Below are 17,267 nucleotides of genomic sequence, written 5' to 3' on the forward strand. Positions count from 1 at the left end.
CCAGCGCCCGCCTGCCCTCCCTCAGACAGCCAGCACCCACCCTCCCTCCCTCAGACAGCCAGCGCCCGCCCTCCCTCCCTCAGACAGCCAGCGCCCGCCCGCCCTCCCTCACACAGCCAGCGCCCGCCCGCCCTCCCTCACACAGCCAGCGCCCGCCCGCCCTCCCTCAGACAGCCAGCGCCCGCCCTCCCTCTCTCAGACAGCCAGCGCCCGCCCTCCCTCCCTCAGACAGCCAGCGCCCGCCCTCCCTCCCTCAGACAGCCAGCGCCCGCCCGCCCTCCCTCACACAGCCAGCACCCGCCCGCCCTCCCTCACACAGCCAGCGCCCGCCCGCCCTCCCTCAGACAGCCAGCGCCCGCCCTCCTTCCCTCAGACAGCCAGCGCCCGCCCGCCCTCCCTCACACAGCCAGCGCCCGCCCTCCCTCCCTCAGACAGCCAGCGCCCGCCCTCCCTCCCTCAGACAGCCAGCGCCCGCCCTCCCTCCCTCCCTCAGACAGCTAATGCCTGTCTTCCATTGGACAGCAAAGGTACTCAATCTCTTCTCTCCTGTTCCAGCAACCTTCCCCAAGAGAAGCAGCTCCTAATCCACCTCAAAGACTACCCCGCCTGCTCCACACCGGATTTAACCTGTTGTGAAAGTGAAGGCACATGTTTCCCATTTGTTGCCGAATTAGTCACCAAGATATAATTTAACCTGAATAATTTGTGTTGAAATGAGAATTCAGAACATGCTGTTACAATTGGGTTATGCACTTGTTCTCAGTGCTCTGACCCACCTTCAAGCCACTCTCAATTTAATTTAGTGATTTTACCCTGATGTTAGGAAGCTGAACATTTGCCTTCCATCCAATAAAGTTCCTCCACACATCTCTTTGCCAACACCCTGCTCTACAAGAAAAGCTGGGGTTGGTTCTGGTCTTTCATTCTTTATTCATAGTGCACTGTCTCCTTTTTAATATTCACTGCCACTATTTAATAACAATCAACTAATTGAACAGAGTTGAAAATGCTTATATTTTAACGTTGAGACATGATTTGCACTTACTTTGTTGTGTGTGAGCCAGGAGTAAGGCCAAGAGTTTCCTACTATGTCTGAGGGCACTGCTCACATAATTAACACTGATCAGTGCTTCCCTGAAGCTGTGGAGTGTATCCGTCGCATTCACTGGAACTGACACCAAAGCATTCGCTCTGTGTTGCCCTAATCGAGAAGTGACTGGTTTAGAATCTCAACATAAATTGGTGTTACACCTACCTTCAAGTCAGAGAATGAGTTTGAATAAAAGTTTATTTCAATGTACAAGCAGTATATCATAAGTTAGTTCACAGACAGTATGTATATGGAATATTTATGTAAAGGCAACCTTTCCTCAAGGAGAGCTGAATTTCCGATTCCATCCAATAGTGAAACTGGTGGTTTACAAAATCTGCCCTGAATTTTTAGGGTGGTGGGATTTAGCACCCGTCATCTAAAGAGTTAAGAAGAAAACATTCCGGCAGACCCAATGTCATTCCCTGTTCTAACAAGGATTTATTGGAAAAAGGCAGGACTCCCGGTCATGAGAAGGAAATCCCTTCTTGGAGAGCTGCTGGCCAATCAGTCCCTTCAGGAACAGTGCTGCAGTGGCTAGAAGAGGCACTGCAGGGAGAGGCAAGTGGTACCAGGATAGGAAGGTCTGGGGCTCACCAGGGCTCTGATTGAGGTCCTGAGGGATAAGTTGATGGTGAAGGAGTGGGTGAGGGTCTAGAGGTCATTAGCCTTAAATACAGCACCTTCCAGTCAGAGGAGGGCTTCTGATGGGGGCAATGCCACTCTCCTGCCCGGGAATGAACTCTGTTCATTTTCTGTTTACCCCTGATTTGTCCTTTGCCCAGTGGGATGGGAAGTCTCTTGTAGAACCATTAAATGGCCACGGGAGCCTTAATTGGGGAAAGGGTGGGTTTCCCGAGGTCCTGCCCAACTCACTGTAAGATCGCAACTGGTCTTCTCCAGAGAGAGTCCCATCCATGCAATGTCGTGCTCTCCACTGTCTCAGAAGCCACCAAGGATGGGGTGTAGAGGAGCATAAAACTCTGGCCATTGATTGGGTTGTAGCTTTTTGATTGCATAACATTAACAGCTGCCCATATTAAAAAGAAAATCAGTAACAGGCATTAATCTGATGGTGCGTTCATTGTAACAATTGCAAAGTGGTTCTGTTTATTTACCTGGAAGGATTCTCATTCTTTGTGCCAGTACATCTCACACATACTTGTGAGCATGCTACTGTGCGGGACAAGATTATTCCGAGTTTTCAATGCACTCACATCTGAATGGCAAGTTGGAATTTTTACCCAATCTACATCACTCAACATGTGGTGGGTAATAAAGGATAACTCAATTACTTAAGGAATTCTCAAAACACTGAATCAAAAGCTGGAGCTGCATCTTTCTGATTGTCCAAGAAAGTTTGATTTCAACAGTGTTCAGTATCTGCAGGGGATCGGTTACAGAATATACAGAGAATGGGTCATCCAGTACAGAATGTACAGAGAATGGGTTACCCAGTACAGTGTGCACAGAGAATGGGTTACGCAGTACAGAGTGTACAGAGAATGGGTTACCCATTAGAGAGTGTACAGAGAATGGGTTACCCAGTACAGAGTGCACAGAGAATGGGTTGTACATTACAGAATGTACAGAGAATGGGTTACCCAGTACAGTGTGCACAGAGAATGGGTTACGCAGTACAGAGTGTACAGAGAATGGGTTACCCATTAGAGAGTGTACAGAGAATAGGTTACTCATTACAGAGTGTACAGAGAATGGATTAGCCGTTACAGAGTGTACAGAGAATGGGTTATCCATTACAGAGTGTACAGAAAATGGGTTACCCAGTACAGAGTGTACAGAGAATGGGTTGTACATTACAGAGTGTACAGAGAATGGGTTACCCAGGACAGAGTGGACAGAGAATGGGTTGTACATTACAGAGTGTACAGAGAATGGGTTACCCAGTACAGAGTGTACGGAGAATGGGTTGTACATTACAGAGTGTACAGAGAATGGGTTACCCATTACTGAGTGTGCAGAGAATGGGGTATCCATTACAGAGTGTACAGAGAATGTGACCCGTACAGAGTGTACAGAGAATGTGACCCGTACAGAGTGTACAGAGAATGGGTTACCCATCACAGAGTGTACAGAGAATGGGTTACCCAGTATAGAGTGTACAGAGAATGTGACCCGTACAGAGTGTACAGAGAATGGGTTACCCATCACAGAGTGTACAGAGAATGGGTTACCCAGTATAGAGTGTACAGAGAATGTGACCCGTACAGAGTGTACAGAGAATGGGTTACCCATTACAGTGTGTGCAGAGAATGGGTTACCCATTACAGAGTGTACAGAGAATAGGTTACTCATTACAGAGTGTACAGAGAATGGGTTAGCCGTTACAGAGTGTACTGAGAATGGGTTACCCGTACAGAGTGTACAGAGAATGGGTTGTACATTACAGAATGTACAGAGAATGGGTTACCCAGTACAGTGTGCACAGAGAATGGGTTGTACATTACAGAGTGTACAGAGAATGGGTTACCCATTACTGAGTGTGCAGACAATGGGTTACATATTTCAGCGTGTACAGAGAATGGGTTGCCCAGTACAGAATGTACAGAGAATGAGTTACCCATTACAGAATGTAGAGAATGGGTTATCCATTACAGAGTGTACAGAGAATGGGATATCCACTACAGAGTGTAGAGAGAATAGGTTACTCATTACAGAGTGTGCAGAGAATGGGGTATCCATTACAGAGTGTACAGAGAATGTGACCCGTACAGAGTGTACAGAGAATGTGACCTGTACAGAGTGTACAGAGAATGGGTTACCCATCACAGAGTGTACAGAGAATGGGTTACCCAGTATAGAGTGTACAGAGAATGTGACCCGTACAGAGTGTACAGAGAATGGGTTACCCATTACAGTGTGTGCAGAGAATGGGTTACCCATTACAGAGTGGACTAAGAATGGGTTACCCGTACAGAGTGTACAGAGAATGGGTTGTACATTACAGAGTGTACAGAGAATGGGTTACCCATTACAGTGTGTGCAGAGAATGGGTTACCCATTACAGAGTGTACTGAGAATGGGTTACCCGTACAGAGTGTACAGAGAATGGGTTGTACATTACAGAGTGTACAGAGAATGGGTTACCCATTACAGAGTGTACTGAGAATGGGTTACCCGTACAGAGTGTACAGAGAATGGGTTGTACATTACAGAGTGTACAGAGAATGGGTTACCCATTACTGAGTGTGCAGACAATGGGTTACATATTTCAGCGTGTGCAGGGAATGGGTTACCCGTTAGTGTGTACAGAGAATGGGTTGCCCAGTACAGAATGTACAGAGAATGAGTTACCCATTACAGAATGTAGAGAATGGGTTATCCATTACAGAGTGTACAGAGAATGGGATATCCACTACAGAGTGTATAGAGAATAGGTTGTACATTACAGAGTGTACAGAGAATAGGTTACTCATTACAGAGTGTGCAGAGAATGGGGTATCCATTACAGAGTGTACAGAGAATGTGACCCGTACAGAGTGTACAGAGAATGTGACCCGTACAGAGTGTACAGAGAATGGGTTACCCAGTATAGAGTGTACAGAGAATGTGACCCGTACAGAGTGTACAGAGAATGGGTTACCCAGTATAGAGTGTACAGAGAATGTGACCCGTACAGAGTGTACAGAGAATGGGTTACCCATTACAGTGTGTGCAGAGAATGGGTTACCCATTACAGAGTGTACAGAGAATGGGTTACCCATTACAGTGTGTGCAGAGAATGGGTTACCCATTACAGTGTGTACAGAGAATAGGTTACTCATTACAGAGTGTACCGAGAATGTGTTACTCATTACAGTGCGTACAGAGAATGGGTTACCCAGTATTGAGTCTACAGAGAATGCGTTACCCTTTACAGCATGTGCAGAGAATGGGTTACATATTTCAGTGTGTACAAAGAATGGGTTACCCAGTGCAGAATTACAGAGAATGGGTTATCCATTACAGAGTGTACAGAGAATGTGACCCGTACAGAGTGTACAGAGAATGTGACCCGTACAGAGTGTACAGAGAATGGGTTACCCATCACAGAGTGTACAGAGAATGGGTTACCCAGTATAGAGTGTACAGAGAATGTGACCCGTACAGAGTGTACAGAGAATGGGTTACCCATCACAGAGTGTACAGAGAATGGGTTACCCAGTATAGAGTGTACAGAGAATGTGACCCGTACAGAGTGTACAGAGAATGGGTTACCCATTACAGTGTGTGCAGAGAATGGGTTACCCATTACAGAGTGTACAGAGAATAGGTTACTCATTACAGAGTGTACAGAGAATGGGTTAGCCGTTACAGAGTGTACTGAGAATGGGTTACCCGTACAGAGTGTACAGAGAATGGGTTGTACATTACAGAATGTACAGAGAATGGGTTACCCAGTACAGTGTGCACAGAGAATGGGTTGTACATTACAGAGTGTACAGAGAATGGGTTACCCATTACTGAGTGTGCAGACAATGGGTTACATATTTCAGCGTGTACAGAGAATGGGTTGCCCAGTACAGAATGTACAGAGAATGAGTTACCCATTACAGAATGTAGAGAATGGGTTATCCATTACAGAGTGTACAGAGAATGGGATATCCACTACAGAGTGTATAGAGAATAGGTTACTCATTACAGAGTGTGCAGAGAATGGGGTATCCATTACAGAGTGTACAGAGAATGTGACCCGTACAGAGTGTACAGAGAATGTGACCTGTACAGAGTGTACAGAGAATGGGTTACCCATCACAGAGTGTACAGAGAATGGGTTACCCAGTATAGAGTGTACAGAGAATGTGACCCGTACAGAGTGTACAGAGAATGGGTTACCCATTACAGTGTGTGCAGAGAATGGGTTACCCATTACAGAGTGGACTAAGAATGGGTTACCCGTACAGAGTGTACAGAGAATGGGTTGTACATTACAGAGTGTACAGAGAATGGGTTACCCATTACAGTGTGTGCAGAGAATGGGTTACCCATTACAGAGTGTACTGAGAATGGGTTACCCGTACAGAGTGTACAGAGAATGGGTTGTACATTACAGAGTGTACAGAGAATGGGTTACCCATTACAGAGTGTACTGAGAATGGGTTACCCGTACAGAGTGTACAGAGAATGGGTTGTACATTACAGAGTGTACAGAGAATGGGTTACCCATTACTGAGTGTGCAGACAATGGGTTACATATTTCAGCGTGTGCAGGGAATGGGTTACCCGTTAGTGTGTACAGAGAATGGGTTGCCCAGTACAGAATGTACAGAGAATGAGTTACCCATTACAGAATGTAGAGAATGGGTTATCCATTACAGAGTGTACAGAGAATGGGATATCCACTACAGAGTGTATAGAGAATAGGTTGTACATTACAGAGTGTACAGAGAATAGGTTACTCATTACAGAGTGTGCAGAGAATGGGGTATCCATTACAGAGTGTACAGAGAATGTGACCCGTACAGAGTGTACAGAGAATGTGACCCGTACAGAGTGTACAGAGAATGGGTTACCCAGTATAGAGTGTACAGAGAATGTGACCCGTACAGAGTGTACAGAGAATGGGTTACCCAGTATAGAGTGTACAGAGAATGTGACCCGTACAGAGTGTACAGAGAATGGGTTACCCATTACAGTGTGTGCAGAGAATGGGTTACCCATTACAGAGTGTACAGAGAATGGGTTACCCATTACAGTGTGTGCAGAGAATGGGTTACCCATTACAGTGTGTACAGAGAATAGGTTACTCATTACAGAGTGTACCGAGAATGTGTTACTCATTACAGTGCGTACAGAGAATGGGTTACCCAGTATTGAGTCTACAGAGAATGCGTTACCCTTTACAGCATGTGCAGAGAATGGGTTACATATTTCAGTGTGTACAAAGAATGGGTTACCCAGTGCAGAATTACAGAGAATGGGTTATCCATTACAGAGCGTGCAGAGAATGGTTACCCGTACATAATACATAATTCAATACATAAAAAATGTATTGAAGGAGGATGGAATGACCAGCACCATTGGAAACCATTTCTCAATGCAAATGAAACACCAACCAAAATAATTGACTCAGACGGAGAGAAAAGTGCAACAAATTTGTGTTTTTAAATGAACTAGAAGTCCTCAGAAACTTCTAATAGCTGCCAAATGAGGTATACAATACATATGTGAATGTTCCTACCTGACAACACGTTCTTATCACGATCCATAGAGCTATCTTCATATGGGGATGTTGCAACTTCCAACTGTACTCCTGTAAAGTTTCTGGAATTAATCTGAAATATAATTATTTCAATATTATTGTCTTTATCTTTCTTATTACTGAATCAAGAGGTTGAAAACATTTCTCGAGATCTGAAATGTTTCTATACTACAGAACATTTCTGGGGGTTTTCAGCTTGTGTGTTTAAGCCTGTCCAAAAATCCATTTACTGTATCATAAAATCACGGATTGCGATAAGGTCAGCGATTCAATCCGTCTCCGCTAATTCACCACTAAAATAAAAGCAAAATACTGCGGATGCTGGAAATCTGAACAAGAGTCATACGAAGTTGAAATGTTAACTCTGTTTCTCTGTCCACAGATGCTGCCAGAGCTGCTGAATTTTTCCAGTATTTTCTGTTTTTATTTCAGCTATTTTCAATCTACCATTTGTGTTAGGTCGGTAGCTCACTCTCTCGTACCTCAAGTGAATCTTAATGTATTGGGAGATTGCTTAACCTCGATAAGTGCAGTGTATACATGTAGGTAGGATGAATGCTCAACATTCTTCACAGCACGGTGGCACAGTGGTTAGCACTGCTGCCTCATAGCGTCAGGGACCCAGGTTCAGTTCTGGCCTCGGGTCACTGTCTGTGTGGAGTCTGCACGTTCTCCCCGTGTCTGCGTGGATTTCCTCCAGGTGCTCCGGTTTCCTCCCACAGTCCAAGAATAGAGTCATAGAGGTTTACAGCATGGAAACAGGCCCTTTGGCCCAACTTGTCCATGTCGCCCCTTTATTTAACCATCAAGCTAGTCCCAATTGCCCGCATTTGGCCCATATCCCTCTATACCCATCTTACCCATGTAACTGTCTGAATGCCTTTTTAAAGACAATATTGTACCCGCCTCTACGACTACCTCTGGCAGCTTGTTCCAGACACTCACCACCTGCTGTGTGACCCCTTTGTATCTCTCCCCTCTCACCTTAAACCTATGCCCTCTAGTTTTAGACTCCCCTACCTTTGGAAAAAGATGTTGACTGTCTAGCTCATCAATGCCCCTCATTATTTTATAGACCTCGGTAAGATCACCCCTCAGCCTCCTATGTTCTGGGGAAAAAAGTCCCAGTCTATCCAGCCTTTCCTTATAACGTGAACCATCACGTCCCAGTAGCATCCTAGTAAATCTTTTCTGCACTCCTTCTAGTTTAATAATATCCTTTCTATAATAGGGTGACCAGAATTGCACACAGTATTCCAAGTGTGGCCTTACCAATGTCTTGTACAACTTCAACAAGACATCCCAACTCCTGTATTCAATGTTCTGACCAATGAAACCAAGCATGCCGAATGCCTTCTTCACCATCCTGTCCACCTGTGACTCCATTTTCAAGGCGCTAGGCACATGTACCCCTAGATCCCTTTGTTCTGTAACTCTTCCCAACATCCCACCATTAACTGAGTAAGTCCTGCCCTGGTTCAATCTACCAAAATGCATCACCTCGCATTTATCTAAATTAAACTCCATCTGCCATTCGTCAGCCCACTGGCCCAATTGACTGGCCATGCTCAATTACCCCTTAGTGTCGGGGGACTAGCAGGGTAAATACATGGGGTTACGGGGATAGGGCCTGGGCAGTGCAGGCTCGATGGGCCAAATGGCCTCCTCCTGCACTGTTGGGATTTTATGATTCTAAGAGTTAGATGGATTCTCGATTGGCAAAGGAATCAAAGGATATTGGGGTAGACAGGAAAGTGGAGTTGAGGCTACAATCAAATCAGGCATGATCTTGTCGAATGGTAGAATAGGCTCGATGGGTCAAATGGCCTACTCTTGTTCCTAATTCCTATATTCACAAAGGCATTAAAGGTGGAGAAAGTAGGGGTCAGAGTGTTGTACTGTATATACAAAGCAAGGCTATATTCAGAGGCAATTAATTACAAGATGAGGTCTAATATCTTGTCATTTTCGAACCCTTTCGTCAGTTGGAATATTGTGTTGGTGTTGGTCTCTTAATGGTGGGTATTATTGAGACCTTAGAAAGGGGCAGAAGAGGGCCATTCGAAGAATTGCCAGTATAAAAGATTTGGGATTCTACATTTGAAGAAAGTGTAGACTTAGGATGATACACTGGTTTTTAAATTGATGAAGGAAGTTTATGTTCCAGTTCAGTTTGTTCCAATTAGGTTAGGAAGGACCAGGGTCACATTTTTGAGAAATGTGTGGGTAGATCTCGGTCAGATATAAGGAAATGGTATTTTACTCGAGATAGTGGGTCTCTGGAACAGAATGTCAATGTGTGTGGTGGAACAACAGTTGGACCTGTTTCTGTTGGAAGTGGATATTGCTTTTTACAAAAGGTAGAAATTATAGGGAATTTAAGGCTGGATTATTTCTGCTGGACTAGTTTTGATAAATAAATCTTTCAAATTAATCACTGCTGCTAAGTACAAGATCTGTTTGCAAACATATCTGCACCCACTGAAAAATTGAAAGTTCTTTCGACATACAGAATTAAAGATACATTTCAAGCATTTAATTTCTTCTGAGTTAATTTTTCAATAACAGTCTCATAGGTCAATCTGACTTGTCATAGAATCATAGAAACCCTACAGTGCAGAAGGAGGCCATTCGGCCCATCGAATCTGCACCGACCACAATCCCACCCAGGCCCTACCCCCATATCCCTACATATTTACCCACTAATCCCTCTAACCTACGCATCTCAGGACACGAAGGGGCAATTTTTAGCATGGCCAATCAACCTAACCTGCACATCTTTGGACTGTGGGAGGAAACCGGAGCACCCGGAGGAAACCCACGCAGACACGAGGAGAATGTGCAAACTCCACACTGACAGTGACCCAAGCCGGGAATCCAACCCAGCTCCCTGGAGCTGTGAAGCAGCAGTGCTAACCACTGTGCTACCGTGCCACCCTTTGTATCTCCTTCGAAAGTACCATTTATATTATACTGGCCCTCCATGCTTAATTAACAGCACAGGCAAAAATGCTTTTAGTTTAGTTTATTTATTAGTGTCACAAGTTGGCTTATCTTAACACCGCAATGAACTTACTGTGAAAATCCTCGAGTCACCACACTCCAGCGCCTGTTTGGGTACACTGAGGGAGAATTTAGCATGGCTAATTCATCTAACTAACACGTCTTTCGGACTGTGGAGGAAACCGGAGCACACCGGAACACTGGGGGAAACCCATGCAGATTCAGTGAGAACATGCCGACTCCGCACAGACAGTGACCCAAGCTGGAAATCGAACCAGGTCCTTGGCACTGTGAGGCAACAGTGCTAATGACATGCCTCTCCAAGTACCTATAAGGACTGTTGTCTGAAGGGTGTTTATTTTGAGCCTAACCAAGTAAGAATATTTTGGGAAATGTTCTTTAGGACAAATTTTAACCAGGTAATTGTATTCCTGCCTGTTTAAGATTTTGTTAATAAATGTTTCAATCTAATATTTAAAATCTTCAAAATTTGTGGTTCCTGACTTCAGTGCACATATTTTCTCGTGGTCAAATACAAATAGATAATAGTTGTGATCGCTTGTCAAGTTTCCCTCTTTGGGATTTGACTTGCGTAACACTTACCGCCTACTGGATCATAACACAACCCACTACATCCCACTCACCCGTTTCACTGTGATTGTTCCCTCTGCTACCAAGTGCCCTCAGGTCAACCCCCACAACCCCATCACAGACAATACCAACGCAACCTTTTGGGATAATCTGTCTACAATCATCCCTGCCCAGAAACAGCACCCCCCCCCCCCCCTTTATTAAATTCATGCCTAGTTGCCCTTGAGAAGGTGGTGGTGAGCTGCCTTCTTGAAGTGTAGCAATACCTGAGGTGTAGGTACACCCACAGTGCTGTTAGAAAGGGAGTTCCAGGATTTTGACCCAGCGACAGTGAAGGATGGTGAGTAACTTGGTAGAATAGAATCCTTACAGTGCAGAAGGAAGCCATTCAGCCCATTGAGTCCACAACAACAGATCATCTTACCAAACCCACCCTCGCCCTATCCCGTGACCCCACGTATTTACTGCACTAATCCCCCTAAGCTATATATCTAAGGGCCAATTTAGCATGACCAATCAACCTAACCTGCACACCTTTGGACTGTGGGAGAAAATCAGAGCACCCAGAGGAATCCCATGTAGACATGGGGAGGACATGCAAATTTCACAGACAGGTCGGAATTGAACCGGGGTCCCTGGCACTGAGGTAACAGCGCTAACCACTGTGCCATAATGCTGCCCTGGAGGGGAACTTCCAGGCAGCAGTTCCGAGGTATCTGCTGCCTTTGTCCTTTTAGATAGTAGCAGGTGTGGATTTGGAAGATATTGCCTAAGGAGCCTTGGTGAGTTCCTGCAGTGCAGCTTTTTCAGTGTTGCTTTGTCTTGGATAGTGTTGAGCTTCTTCCAACCGCAGGAGCTCCAGACCTAAGAAGCAAGGCCCTTTACTCCATCCCACATCCCTGCACCGACAATGTCTCGCTCCCTTCCCCAGAGAGTGTGCATTCCTTCCTTGGACAGCTTCCCACTACAGAACAGGCAGAATGTCCAGAGCTAATTCTGGTCCAAACTTTTAAATGTTAGCACCATTCTTTTCTCTGAGACTCTCTGATCTGAAAGGGTGGGGCACAAACACTGAGAACCACTTGTTATGGACACTCCTGCATTGGGTTCCTGCCATGTGTAGACTGAGCTATACAACATCGGAGAAACAATGACATCTGCCCCGGTCAGAATTATTCTTGCCTGATGCATGCAGAGAGATGGAGCATTGGTTTACCCCTCATGTACAGCATGAGGGGCCCACACGTCCCCTTAATTGAGGTTCAATGTAATTTATTGAAAACCATACAACAGATACGATACTTACAACTGTTCCTACTTCATCTGCAGCTTTTTCAAAATGTGGCTGTGGAGGAGTTGGACCATTGAATTCCCCGATTCTTTTCTGAAGTTGGTGTTGGGCAAAGACTAAGAGAGGTGTCACCTTCCCAGTGAATCTTTCACTAGGAGACAGATAAAGCAAGAAATCGTCAATGAAAATAACTTTGTGATGTACTAAATTATAGAACCAGAAAGATAATAGCTAATGCCTGAAATGTAACATTTTCTCTTTAAGGCTGCAATTTACCTCATAAGGGTGGGTGAGCAGGGGGCTTTCTGTAATGGCAATCAAAAAAGCAAACTGAACTTATAACTACCCAGGGCAAGTCTGTAAGATAAAAGTCAGCACCACTTTGTCCAAACAGGACGTATTCAAGGGTCAGCGGGATGGCTTGATCGGGGCTATAGATATTTCCATTGAGATGGATAATCTAAGATGAATGGAATGCTTTAGAACATAGAACATAGAACAGTACAGCACAGAACAGGCCCTTCAGCCCCTGCATTTATTTTGTTCCTGATCTCAATCAAGCCATCTGTGAGGAAGTATCAAGCAAGGGATGTGTTCTCCCGCAGAACTGAAGAACACTCAAAAAGCAGGACAAGGCCATTTAGTCCTTCAACTCCACTCCAAGACACATCAGACAGGCTATAAAAATGTGGACAGGACCAGATTCTGGGATTCTCACTGCCATTCTTAATACCAGTGTTTTTGATCGCTTTGGGAAAAGGGGGAGAGTCACCTGCCTGCACCCAGCTGTCAGCTCCATTATAGAAAAGAGCATTTCAGACCATTGCAATTCTCCTGGAGTTGGGCTGGCTTTTAAAGGCAATGTGGCTGACATGGGTTCAGCCATGTCGTGATCCATGCCAGAGCCCTAGTTTGGAGTTGGGAACCTTTCAACAGGCAAGTTCAAAGGTTGTTGTCAACTTTACATGTCATAATAGAAAGCTGCATAATAAGTTGTATATGTTTTCATACAGTGATTGATGACGAGGCTTAAGATTGAAAAGATAAGCAACTGTTAAATGGTACGATCCTGTGACTCATGCCTTCAGATGCATTAGAGTACATCTGATAATGGATAAAGTGCTCTTCTGCATTGCACAATATTGAAATTGGATTTGACTGTGTTAATTGTCCCCATTATCTGGTTGGCTATTTCAAAGCTCGGACCAATGGCTGAACTCATAAAATCATAGAATCCTACAGTGCAGAAGGAGGCCATTCAACCCATCAAGTCTGCACCGACCACAATCCCACCCAGGCCCTATCCCCGTAAACCAACTTATCTACCCTACAAATCCTCCTGACACGAAGGGGCACTTTAGCATGGCCAATCAGTCTAACCTGCACCTCTTTGGAACGTCAACTCATTGATGTTCAGTTCAGATACCGGTTTGCCTTTTTCAAAGCTTGATAGATAGCTGAGCTTTGGATCACTTATGGCCGATGTATTCAACACTGGAGAACTTGTTCATTCAGGTGTGTAATGGAATCTCATTATCAATGCTTTACTGAGTTCAAAACCTACAAATGGATTCAGCTCAGGGTTGTTGACACAAGACACACTGTCAACAGAACTATGAGTTTGGTTATATTTACAGTTTTAAGCTTTTTAAGTGGATTTTGAACGATGTTTGTTAAGAACCCCCGCTGACTTTACCTGCGAGAATGCCTCAAACCCCTAAAGGATGGGAGCGATTCTCCCAGCCCGCTGCGCTGCCGGGCCGGAGACTTAAGCAAAGGCCGTTTAGCAGGTTTCCCGCTGGACGCCATACCCTCCACGAGTCTCCGGGTGCTGAATTTCCAACACCATCAGCTCCATGCCAGAAATCAGTACAGAGCTGTATAATTTATTTAAATTAGGATTTGCATATAATTAGCGGGCCTGGGACTGAAGTCTCTGGGCCTGCTCGCCTCTTCCCCACCCGCCAGCAGTGTTTCACTCCAGCAGGGTTTACAACAGCTCCCCACGAACGGGGAGATCGGGACTGTTGCCGCAGGTGGGGGAGGGGGAGCAGGGCAGTTGGGGGGTGGCGGGGGGGAGATCGAGGTGGTCCGGTGTTGGGTCCGGGCTTGCCTGAATACGTCCAGGGGGGCTAGCGATCGGGCCATGGGGAGGGGTTGGAAGGGCAGTATTGTGGGGTCGCGGGGCTGGCCAGCGATCAAGCTGGCCAGTGATTGGGAGGCCGGCAGTGCGGGGCCACTGCGCATGTGCCAATCTCGGCGCTGACAGATCAGTGCATGCGCAGTGGCCCACTCAGCGCACTGCTGCCAGCCTCTCCAGCGGGAATCAGCCTGCTGATTTTTCATCGTGATCCATGTTAGTGCATTTTGCAGTGCACAGAGCGTGGGAGATTCATTTTCAAATTCCCGCTGAAACAAAACAGTGGGATTTACTCTAGTTTTTATGCAAATTCAACACTTAGAATTTTTGTGGGAGAATCCCACCTGATAACTTGAAACACTGGTTCTTAATGGTTTGGGATAATGTGGAAAACTGTGTACAACCCAGTGAGGAACCATTCCAGTTGTTGTGTGAAAAATTAATAAAGCGTATTTGTTGAAGTAAAGGAAAAGAAAACACAAAACAAAATTATATTATACAATGACACTTAAATCTATTGATAACTAAACACTCCATTTTATCTAAAATTATTTCTTGTTCCCTAAATATATCCACGTTCCCAGAACACACTGAGACTTTTCCCAAACAACATAGAACATAGAACATTACAGCGCAGAACAGGCCCTTCGGCCCACGATGTTGCACCGACCAGTTAAAAAAAAACTGTGACCCTCCAACCTAAACCAATTTCTTTTCGTCCATGAACCTATCTACGGATCTCTTAAACGCCCCCAAACTAGGCGCATTTACTACTGATGCTGGCAGGGCATTCCAATCCCTCACCACCCTCTGGGTAAAGAACCTACCCCTGACATCGGTTCTATAACTACCCCCCCTCAATTTAAAGCCATGCCCCCTCGTGCTGGATTTCTCCATCAGAGGAAAAAGGCTATCACTATCCACCCTATCTAAACCTCTAATCATCTTATATGTTTCAATAAGATCCCCTCTTAGCCGCCGCCTTTCCAGCGAAAACAATCCCAAATCTCTCAGCCTCTCCTCATAGGATCTCCCCTCCATACCAGGCAACATCCTGGTAAACCTCCTCTGCACCCTCTCCAAAGCCTCCACATCCTTCCTGTAATGTGGGGACCAGAACTGCACACAGTACTCCAAGTGCGGCCGCACCAGAGTTGTGTACAGTTGCAACATAACGCTACGACTCCTAAATTCAATCCCCCTACCAATAAACGCCAAGACACCATATGCCTTCTTAACAACCTTATCTACTTGATTCCCAACTTTCAGGGATCTATGCACACATACACCTAGATCCCTCTGCTCCTCCACACTATTCAAAGTCCTCCCGTTAGCCCTATACTCAACACATCTGTTATTCCTACCAAAGTGAATTACCTCACACTTCTCCGCATTAAACTCCATCCGCCACCTCTCGGCCCAACTTTGCAACCTGTCTAAGTCTTCCTGCAAACTACGACACCCTTCCTCACTGTCTACCACACCACCGACTTTGGTGTCATCAGCAAATTTGCTAATCCACCCAACTATACCCTCATCCAGATCATTAATAAATATTACAAACAGCAGTGGCCCCAAAACAGATCCCTGAGGTACACCACTTGTAACCGCACTCCATGATGAATATTTACTATCAACCACCACCCTCTGTTTCCTATCCGCTAGCCAATTCCTGATCCAATTTCCTAGATCACCCCCAATCCCATACATCTGCATTTTCTGCAGAAGCCTACCATGGTGAACCTTATCAAACGCCTTACTAAAATCCATATATACCACGTCCACTGCCTTGCCCCCATCCACCTCCTTGGTCACTTTCTCAAAAAACTCAATAAGGTTAGTAAGGCACGACCTACCTGCCACAAAACCATGCTGACTATCACCTATCAATTCATTACTCTCCAAATAACTATAAATCCTATCCCTTATAATTTTTTCCAACATCTTGCCGACAACAGAAGTGAGACTCACCGGTCTATAATTCCCGGGGAAGTCTCTGTTCCCCTTCTTAAACAATGGGACAACATTCGCTAACCTCCAATCTTCTGGTACTATACATCCACTTTAGTAACTGTATCAGTCAAATCCAGCTCATAGTTACCTCGTAATATAGTTTAAGTGGTCAAGCCTGGAAAATTGCTGATTCAATGAAGGTACGAAACCACATGTTTGAGAGGAGAATGTCTGCAATCTGCTGTGCCTCTAAATGTTAGATGGAACAGGCCTCTGTGGCTTGAATCATAGATGGAACCACCCTCTCTGAAGATTTTGGCCAGTCTGGCCGTTCGATGGAAAACTAGCCTCCTTCACATCCATCTTCACTCAAGAGAAAGAGGATGAAGGTATGGAATTCAGTGAGAGAGACTGTGAGGTTCTTGAGCAAATTGACATAGGCAAGGATAAGGTATTGGACAGGATTAAAAGTGGGCAAAGCTCCAGGTCTGGATAAATTGTTCCCCAGGCAGCTGAGGGAGGCAAGGGAGGAGATTGCTGGAGCTCTGACCCATGTTTTTAATTCCTCTCTCGCCACGGGGAAGGTATCAGAGAACTGGAGAACAGCCAATGTGATTCCGCTATTTAAGAAGGGTTGTAGAGATAATCCAGGGAACTACAGAGTGAGTCTCACATCAGTGGTAGGGAAACTATTAGAGAAAATTCTGAAGGAGAGCATCTATCTCCATTTGGAGGGGCAGGGTTTGATCGGTGATAATCAGCATGGCTTCATCAGAGAGAGGTCATGCCAAACAAATTTGACTGCAATTTTTTGAGGAGATGATCAGGTGTGTAGATGAGGGATTGATTAAGAAGGGAAAAATAGAGTATGAAAGTTAACTAGCAGGGAACATTAAAAATGGCTGTAAAAGGTACGTAAAGAGAAAAAGGTTGACAAAAGCAAATGTAGTTCCCTTGCAGTCAGAAACAGGAGAATTCATAACGGTAAATAAAGAAA

The sequence above is a fragment of the Mustelus asterias genome, chromosome 19 (assembly GCF_964213995.1).
Source record: "Mustelus asterias chromosome 19, sMusAst1.hap1.1, whole genome shotgun sequence".
Lineage (NCBI taxonomy): Eukaryota > Metazoa > Chordata > Chondrichthyes > Carcharhiniformes > Triakidae > Mustelus > Mustelus asterias.